The sequence below is a fragment of the Tiliqua scincoides genome, chromosome 5 (genome assembly GCF_035046505.1).
Source record: "Tiliqua scincoides isolate rTilSci1 chromosome 5, rTilSci1.hap2, whole genome shotgun sequence".
Lineage (NCBI taxonomy): Eukaryota > Metazoa > Chordata > Lepidosauria > Squamata > Scincidae > Tiliqua > Tiliqua scincoides.
In genome coordinates, this window is record NC_089825.1 from 42,996,450 (window position 1) to 43,006,462 (window position 10,013).

Consider the following 10,013-nt stretch of genomic DNA (forward strand, 5'->3'; position numbering starts at 1 on the left):
AAGTAAGAGGTTTCTCAAATCTGCGCCAGCTATTTTGCTTGTGCGAATTGTCTATTGTGCAGACAGGTCTATTCGTGCTGGGCTTTTCGGCTCGACACAGAGTCACCAGTCCCACCCCTGGGCCAGTTCCTCCCCCTGCCCTAGAATGCTTTCTCCGACCCCGAAAACCCACACCACCACACCGCGGTCTTACCTTCCTCTGGATGGTGTCCTTCTGGCACTGACTGGCACTGGTGCTCCTTCCCCCAAGGGTGCTGTAAACATGTTTTATGGCTCCACATCAGTGGGGCTCAGTGCCTTTAGGACTTGACCCATAGTTCCTTCTGCCTAACAGTGTACACCAGGGCATTTTTATTTGGAAGTAATACCCATGGAGACCAGAGGGGCTTGCTCCCACTACAATGTCTATACCACAACATTTTGTTGCAGGTTCCTTCTGGATTCCATTACTAGTGTCTGGGTTTTGTTAAAACACCCAGTATCCTCTTTAAATCAAGCATTGTGGTGTAATGTATATGAAGCAATTAACTCAGGATGCATTAAATAAACTTCTAGCTTTATTCACTTTTCTTTGAATTTTTCTCAAAGAATGCTGTGTCCTTTGAGTGGTTTGAAGACGTGATTAACAGGTTTGGTCACAGCAAATGACAACTACGGTACTTGGAACTCAGAAAATCAAGATGGCAATGGGGGATGACAGACAGCCTTTTAAGTACACTTGCACGCCTCCTTGTCATAGATCAAACACTATGGCCAGCACCAGCCCAAACACTGCAAGAGCAGCACATATGCTGCACAGAAACAATGCAGGCGTGTCACTCTGTGACCTTCACTTGCAAGACTGATTTGAATCTTAAATCCATTTTTATACGAAACCAATCTGACATCTTCTGAAACATCAATATTTTTTTTATGAATCCTGAAATTTAAAAAATATTCCAGTGTTGAAGAATCCCTGATACAAGTGTAATACTCCTTTTGTGAAACCTGGTTTGGAAACATCACATTGCTAACTTTTACCCTGCTTTTCAACTTACTGTACAGTCCTATGCATGTCTACTCAGAAGTAAGTTCTAAGTGTAAGCTTCCTGTATCTCACAGTGGCCCACCACTTTCTAGACTTGAGCCCCAAATGCTGTAGCCTTTCCTTATAAGGAAGGCACCCCAGCCCAGTATCATTGTGGTTGCTCTCTTCTGCACCTTTTCCATTTCCACTGTATGTTTTCTGAGATGTGGCAAACAGAACTGGACACCATCAATTTGTACAATGGCATTATAATATTGGCCTTTTTTCTCTCAATCCCTTTTTAATGATCCTTCTTCACAGCTGCTGCACATTGGATTGACACTTCCATCAAGCTTGCATCAGCAACCCAAGATCTCTCTCCTGAACAGTCACAGACAGCTCAGAACCCACTAGCCTATGCCCCAATGTGCATTACAGGTAATGTGCAGTAGGGTCCAGTGACGCTTACTCCCAGGTAAGTGTATTTAGGATTGCTATCCTGTGAATTGCTTTTCTTGTATGGGCTCCAGAGTGTGTGCAGACTAGTCCTCGCCCCCACAGAATTCCCTGTTCTATCTCTGTATACCAAGAACTGTGGAAATACATACAATAATGGCATAAATGTCAGAGGCTCCCCTGGGTCCCTGACTCTTTAACTTGAGCTACAAGGGTCCTGGGACCTTCTATAAGTGTTTGTTGCCAGTGCGGAAGATAGCCTAAGGGCCCAATCCTATCCAAATTTCTAGCACCAATGCATCCACAATGCAGCCCTAAGGAAAGGGAATAAATGTTCACTCAACTTGAGGAGGCCTCTGCAACTTCCTCTAGAGCAGGGGTGCTCAAACTTTCAACTTTAGGGATGTTGGACCTTTAACAAACGTATAGAAGAGAGAATTTCAGCAGGTGCAACTTGTCATCCCACAGATACAAGTTATACACTTGTATAACACAAGTTATACACTTCTATACACTTGTTAAAGGTCCAGCATCCCTAAAGTTGAAAGTTTGAGCACCCCTGCTCTAGAGCACAGAATGCAGCATGCACCCTGTAGGCACAGCTGCATCAGTGCTGGAAATTTGGATAGGATTGGGCCCTGAGTCATACTGAACACAATGGGCCTGCTTCTGAGTAAAACAAATAACACCTCTTTCAAACTTTTCTATAAGTAAGGCTTTTTAATCCTTGCTAACTGAGTACAGAGGTACTTTTTGAAGAGGAAGAGCAATTATCTCTATTAATTGCACCCAATGGATAATACCTGGTGTCTCCCCTTGTGTGTGTTTTTGTTTGTTTTGTTTATTGATTGTGAGTCACTTTAGGACAAGAAACCATATACTGTATCTTCATTTCTTTGTTATGCCTCCCTGTTCCCTTCCTTGCCAGTGAAAACCTGGCTATTTCAGCAGACATTTCCTGGTTTCTCCTGATTTCCAATGTCTATTATTCACCACCACCCTCAATTATTTTTGCCAATATTTTGTTGCATTGTTTCTTGCAGTGACTGCATTTCATTTTTCTTGGGTTGTGTTGATTGCTTTTAATGAGTTTTGTAAACCACCTTGAAACCGAGTGGAAGAACGCATAAACGTTGATGATGTAAAGAGCATTGTGAATGTTTCTGTAGAAAAGTGGTATGAAAACACCTATGCCTTGCTTTAGGGCTTCCCTAGCATTCTCTGTTTTTCTAATCCATGAACAACATGCCATTTTTGAGGATTCCCTGGAATGGCAGCCAGGTTCAGAGAATAGATTTGTCATAAGACTAGACTTCCTAACTTGCAAATTCTTTTCTTTTGACTTCAGAGGGCATCACTGCATTTGCATCTTCCCCTTCCAAGAAATAATGCAGGAAGGCAGCATTGCCTGGAAGAACTCTTGTCAGAGTGCAAAGGGCGCTCCAACCATTCGATCAAGGAATTACATTGATTGCATAGCTGAGGAAGTTTCACATTGCCACAGGTCAATATGAAGGAGCAAGCAACTAATATAATGGTCATTTAGTAACAGATTATGACGACACTGATGGGATAAATCATCTCTCTTGCTCAATGCTGGATTTACAGAACTAATGTCCCAATCCAACTGGGACTTAGCACAAAAGTTGTGCTGCTGTCATGTGCTACAGAGCTGCTGGTGGAAATGGTTGGAGGCTCCATGCATGTACCAGAACCACCCAGATGCACTGTTGGTGCAGATAAGGTGGCAGAGGAAACATTTTGTGGGAGGATCGGGACATGCTGTAGATCAAACCAGGGGGCAGTTTGACAATGGGAGGGGATGGATCTTGGCAGCAGTTGTGCATGCCAGACCTTATCCCCCTTTTCCAGCCCAGACCCACCCCCTGAGGATCCTCAGACTGATATGAGAAAAACAACTGGCATATGTCCAAGGAGACACATTGATGATAAGGTGGCCTACTGGGAGAAAAGTAAAAAATTGTTCCTTACCTCTCATGGCTGTATGGTCAGCACCCACCATTGCATGCAGCACATGCTCCATTGGCTGAATGGTATAGGATGGTGAGGGGTAGGCCTGGGCAGTAAGGCTGCAATCCTATACACACCAGGTAATAAGTTCCATTAAACTCAATAGGAATTACTTCTAAGTTGACATGCCTAGGATTGCACTGTAAGGAAAGGAACGTTGTCTTATTCAGTGTTTGCTAAAGCACTCTTCAAATCCAAACGTAAAACAAACAAAGCCAGTAGCAAAAGTATCACGGCAGGAGCGAGCTCCAGAACTTTGCTCCTTCAGATCCCTGGGGAAGTTCAAAACATAAGAGTCACCAGAGTTGAACTAATCAAAACCACTGATGGCACAAATTACCTTAGGCAGTCCACACAGAGGTCGCAGCAAATAAAATGATCAAAGGTTCAGGACTATCATGCAGCTAAGTAAAAATGTCACAGCAATCTGCACATAGTAAATATGACAAGAGTGGAAGTGAATAAAAAACTCGGAAGCTTTCAGAGAAAAAACTACCAGAAATGGTAGCTTGAAAAAAGGCAGCTGAAAGACATTTTCCCATTTAAATTTTCTATACGATTCCCACCCCAGCCTGCAAATGAGGGGGTGTTCTTTACACAGTCCCCACCCACGGGAGCCAGATGACAGGCTAACGGCTTTGGACTGAGAAGTGGGGAGTGGCCAGAGACTGTTTGAGAGGCACCTGGTCCAACCTGTTTGCAAACTGTAAATATGATTGTTTATATTATAACAGTGTTCTTCAGCCTGTGGGTCGTGACCCCAATGGGATCGTGAAGTTTCATTTGGAGGAGGTTGCAGCAGCTTTTCCACACCTGAGCAAGCAGAGTTTGGATCCAATCCAATAATGATATTGCCTTATCGAAACTGAGTTCTTAATGTAATCCTGCCTTTTCTTGCTGTCTCCCTCTGCAGCTCCTAAGACTGAGATTGTACTCCTAAGATAGCTCAAGCTGCTTTCTCAAAGAGTTGTTGTGAAGGCACAAGAGGTAGGGAGAAACATGTTGGAGGTGGTGGGTCGGGTCCCTGGAGGCAGGTGGGAACAATGGTGGGTCCCCAGTCTTGTACTTACTTACTTGCTTACTTAGGGACCAATCCTATCCAATGTTCTGGTGCTGGTGCAGCCTTGAGAATGGGAGGTGCACTGCATCCTATGATGGGGAGGCAGTCTCAGAGGCCTCCTTAAAGTATGGGAACATTTGTTCCCTTAACTTGGGGCTGCAGTGTGGCTACACCAGAGTTGGAAAATTGGATAGGATTGGGTCCTTAGGCTGCAATCCTAACCTCACTTTCCTGGGTTAGGATCCCCATTAAATACAATAGGTTTTACTTCTGAGTAGACCTGGTTAGGATTGTGCCCTTAATTTGAGCTGTGACACTAAAAAGGTTGAAGATCACTGGTTTATAACAACATTACTAAACTTATAACAAACATTATTAAACCTAAACAGGAGGTCTGGTCTAGAGGGTAGAGCCTCCGTTTGCCTGAAGATAACAGCTGAAGGTCGCCAGTTCAAGGCCACCGGCACAGTGAACGGTGAGACCTTGAAGCAGCTGACAAGCCGAGCCGAGTTTTTCCATCTGCTCTTTGGCCGCCCTTCAAGTGAGATATGAAGGATTGTCAGCTTGCATGGGAGGAAACTGGAGGCCAGAACGTGATACCAGATCATAAAAGGATCCATCTGAAATGTTGTAGTTCTTGAAAGACAGAACCTTTGTCAATTGTAAAAATCCCTATAGGGATTTAGTATAGCCTGCCTACCTGTATTATTGTTATTGTTATTGTTATTGTTATTGTTATTATTTTAACTGCATGTTTAGCGAAATGAGAAAAGCTTGGTTTCTCTTCATCTGAATTTGGATCTAAACCTTCACCAACTTTAAAATAGTTTTTACAGAAATGAATATCGCTATGCAAATCCATGTTGACTCATGGCAGATCAAGCCCAGGAAGGAGGTCTGAATTTGGTGGGCACTGCTCCTGCTGAATCCATCCCCTTCCCAGGCCCAGTCCGCCCTCCAACCTGCCCCTGTCACCACCCCATTCCCCCCACTCCCATCCTGTTCTGCCAATCTTTTCCCTCTTTCCGATCCTATACATTGCCTTACCTTAGGTGGTGAATGTCTGCGGTCCGTTGCCACATGGACCCAGCCACTCACCACTTCTGGAGGAGGCCATGCTGCGCTCTTTGGCAGAGTTGCACTTGCAACAACCACAAACCATGCTATGCTGTCAGCATTGCGTGCTGTTTGGATCGGACCCCAAAAGCACAATCCTAACCAACTTTCCAGCACCGAGGTAAGGGCAATGCAGCTTCAAGGTAAAGGAACAAACTTTCCCTTGAGGAGGCCTCCATGACTGCCACCCAACAGCAGGATGCAGCACATGCCCCATTAGCACAGCTATGTCAGTGCTGGAAAGTTGGTTAAGATTTGGGCTCCAGTCTGTTAAGTTTTAAACATTTGATAAAAAGGAACATAGGAACTATCTAGCTTAGTCCCAGACTGGCCCATCTAGTTTAGTCCCAGACAGCATTTTCTAAAACATCAGAGAACAATTTCTCTTTATCCTACTTGGAGATGCTGGGAATAAATATAGGACCTTCTGCCAGCAAAGCAGGTATTCTAGAGTTGAGTTACAAACCCCTTTTTAATGGCACTTGGTATTTTTAAAGCACTATTCTGCTCTTCTGATCTTTATTCTGTCAGTTTCATTATTGTTTTGAATTTCACTCTTGTAAGCCACCTTGAAAATCTTGATTTAAAATCAGAATATACTTTTAAAAAATGTATGTTGAAGAACAATGATAGAATTGAGCATATTCAATTCTCATTTTGTTCAGAGAAAACCCAAAAATCTAGGTTGCTCTAGATTTACACCAATGAACAGACAACAACATCTGACCCCAGAGGTTATTTCTCGATACTATTTTTACTCTGTGACCTATTTCAGCAGTTTCCTTTGTTAGACCAAAGAAAAGCTGCTGTTGTTAACACGGAACTATGCATTTCACTGTCACCTTTTGCATTCTTGACAGATGATTCTATAAATGAGGAATGAAACGAGGACAAACAAACAGAGGATTTGTTGTGACTCACAATAATGCATGTTCATCGTGAGCAATCATCACCACCTGTTTTAAGTTACATACAACATTAAAATAAAATTTGGGTAGCATTGCTCATCCAGTGTGAGGCCTCTTCCTCCGGAACAAGAAACTGGAGCTGCCTTTAGTGTTGAGTTACGTCTGAAAGCCCTGAGACATGACTTTCACATGCTATGTGGCCAGGGTCACAAGCCAAATGACTGTCAGCTCAATCCTAACCTCCGCTGATACAGCATGGCCAGTGCAGCCATGCTGAATCCTAAGCGCAAATTGAGAAGGCTGGAGATCTCCTCAAGGTAAGGGATGTTTGTAAAACCCCAGCCTGCTCACTGGGGCAACTCTGATCTGCGCCTGCTAAATATCCCATGCAAATCCTAGTCGCCTCATATTGGGTTTTCAGGCCCAGGAAGAGGGATAGGATTTGGCATGTGCCAGTGCCATTGATCCCACCCTCCTCTCAGGACCCAACCTGCCACCCCTTCAGCCTGTTACATCCTTCTCCGCCCTTTCCCAACCCCAGCACTTAAAAGTTCCAGTACACATTACCTCTTGCACTGGTGCCAGTGGGATGGTGTAAGTCTTCCTGCCGGTGTGCATATCTGCTAGGCTGTCACAACATGCTTTACAGCACATTTGCAACAGCCTAGGCTGGTGAAGCAGTTGCTGTGCTGGCACTATAGCTGGTCAGGACTGTGCTATGTGTTCCTTAATATTCTAGTCAAGGAGCACTTCAATTTTGACCAACAATATGCTTATTGCTCTTCTGGTTTTGGAATTCAATTCCAGCACTATCTACCTACAAAGTATAGCATATGAGTAACTGGTGAGTTTGGACCAACCAAAGTAAAGCAATTGAAAATGCTACTGGATGGAATTACAGTGTAAATGATTTCCAAATCTACAGGGTGTTTGTCATCTCAACCTCCTCTTCCCCATACTGAGGGGGAGCTCTACCTCCTCAGTGGAAGGGAAGTGGGAAAGCAGAGTAATCGGTGAAAGCACCACCTTCCTATGGTATTCAACCACTCAGGCTAGTTGTTTTCAATAAAACATACACAGGAGTAGAGGTTTGGTTAAGTTTTCATAAGAAATACTTACAGTTCATTGTTGTATGCAAGTGGGGCCTGTTTTTTTTCCACAAATTATATATCCTGAGGGAGGGAGGCTTCCCTAGGCCAAAGTATGACTTAAAAGGTGAAAAAATGCACTTTTTTTTTTAAACTAGCCCGGAGAGGCAGTACATGTCTACCCGCTGCATCTCTAGGCTTCAGAAAGCCCTCCAGTTCCCATCAGAGGGGATAATGGAGCAAAGATCGCGGATTTGAATATCCATGAAATTTAGTTATCAGTGGGGGGTCCAAGAACGAATCCCCCATTGATATCGAGGCCCCACCTGTACATGCATATTCTGATTGGATCAGAGTCCCTGGTACTTTAGAGCAGGGAACCTTAGAGCTGTCCCCTTTGTGTGGAAGTCTGGTGAGGATGGGCATGGAGCCCTGGCAGAACATATCCTTCTCCTGTGGTGGTCTGGAGAGACGAGAGAGTGTGAGAAGGAGGGGAGATAGAAAATAGTGTTAAGAACCACATCTCCTGCAAGAACCCCAGGGGAACAGGGAGATGGTCCCAGGTGACTGGACAGTACACTGCCCTCCAGAGTCTTGCAGGGGGCATTGCATCCAAATTCCAACAGGGATTTGACAGCAACTGTTACCCTGCACATGCCCAATCTCATCTGATCTTGGAAGCTAAGCAGGGTCAGGCCTGGTTAGTACTTAGATGGGAGACCGCCTGGGAATACTGGGTGCTGTAGGCTTATACCATAGTCTTTCGAGACTGAAGGTTGCCAACCATTTGCAAAGCTCATTGACACAGCAGCCGTACCATGAAAATTATACTCTCAGATTCCTTATTGAGTCTGATGAAAATGTACAAAAAATGGGGAGAGGTTGACCCTCTTTTCTGGGTTACCTTCACCCTCGTTCTTTACTATCCTCCCAAGATTGTGCTGCTGGGAGTCTATGTAGACACGAGACCCTAAAACAGTGATTTTCATCTCATGGCACCCTGACAAGGCACTAAAATTGTCAAGGCACACCATCAGTCTTTTGACAGTTGACAAGGCACACTGTACTGCTAACAGGGGGCTCACATCCCCCAATGGCCCTACTAATAAATGACCCTTCCCCAAACTCCCGTGGCACACCTGAAGACCATTCATGGCACACCGGTGTGCCACAGCACAGTGGCTGAAAATGACTGTTCTATAAGATGGACACTTCCTGTCCCACAGAGCTGTTGTGAGCATGAATGAGTTTACGACTTCAAAGCACTTCCTGTGCTTAACATTTAAAAAGAACTTTGTTCTAAAGTTTTAAACAAATTAATCAATCAAAGTTACACTTTGGTGATAAAGTCCTCTGGAATGTTACCTTTTGTCCTCTAAAATCTTAAGATGGCATTAGCCAGTTAGAGAGATTTTTACTCTCACTTTTTAAGAGCAGAAACATCTGAAGTCAACTCGGGCCTCGATGAGGTCTATATTGATTTCAAATGTCAATGCTCAAACAAATGTTTGTTTTCATCTGGCAGAAGATTTCTCTAAATGGGCACCCACTGCGCCTTAGACATTGAGTTATAGGCAGGCTCGTAGTTTAGATGGCTCCTATTATTTTATGTCTGTTTTCAGAAACAACAATATACAGTCTCTGATTTAAAATGAACAATAGCGTAGATCAAACATATTGACAGAATGCGAGCCTGCAGTCCAGCAGCATAGGAAACACATTGCATTACTTGGGAATTGTAACTTTGCAAACTCTGCCTGCTGCAGAGGCAACAATGCCTTCCAAATAGTGTGCTGCTAATCTTCTTTTTAAATGCTTATATGCCGTGGACCATATAGAAGTAGAACTCCTAGTCTCAGGCAGCAGGCTGTGGGAGGAAATATCTGATCGGGAATACCCCCCCCCCCGGTTTGCTACCTGACTCTGGACTACCTTCCTCTTACTCCAGCTCCCATTTCTTGTAAAGTGGCCTGAGCAAGGCTGTCACTTCAAGGTTCTCCCCAGAGGAGGGGCTCTTGCTGCGGTGTCTTTGCGCTGCCTGTTCCTTCTCCTGTGGAAGCTCCCCTTGAAGGGGAGCTCTATAGAGAAAGAACTGGGGGTGCAAAACCACCAGTGCCTCCTCCATAACTAGGAGGAGCCTGAGAGGCATTCACGTGCCCTCATGGCATAGCACCTGGAGTATGTGTGCTTCAGGTCCACCCTAGTTACCCCTCTGGTTGGCAGCATCATAGCTGACCTAACAAGAACAAATGGCCACAAACCAACTTCAGATAGCTCTATTCTGTAAGTATGACATTTCTGGTTGACCAAGAATGGGCTCAGATAAAATTTCTTCTGCTTCAATATAA

The 10,013-nt window shown here is 44.3% G+C and overlaps 1 pseudogene; it reads left to right on the plus strand.

Annotated features, from left to right (window-relative positions):
- The first annotated feature begins 8,294 nt into the window (after positions 1 to 8,294).
- LOC136654791 (5S ribosomal RNA) lies at positions 8,295 to 8,414 on the plus strand (annotated as a pseudogene).
- Positions 8,415 to 10,013: the final 1,599 nt, after the last annotated feature.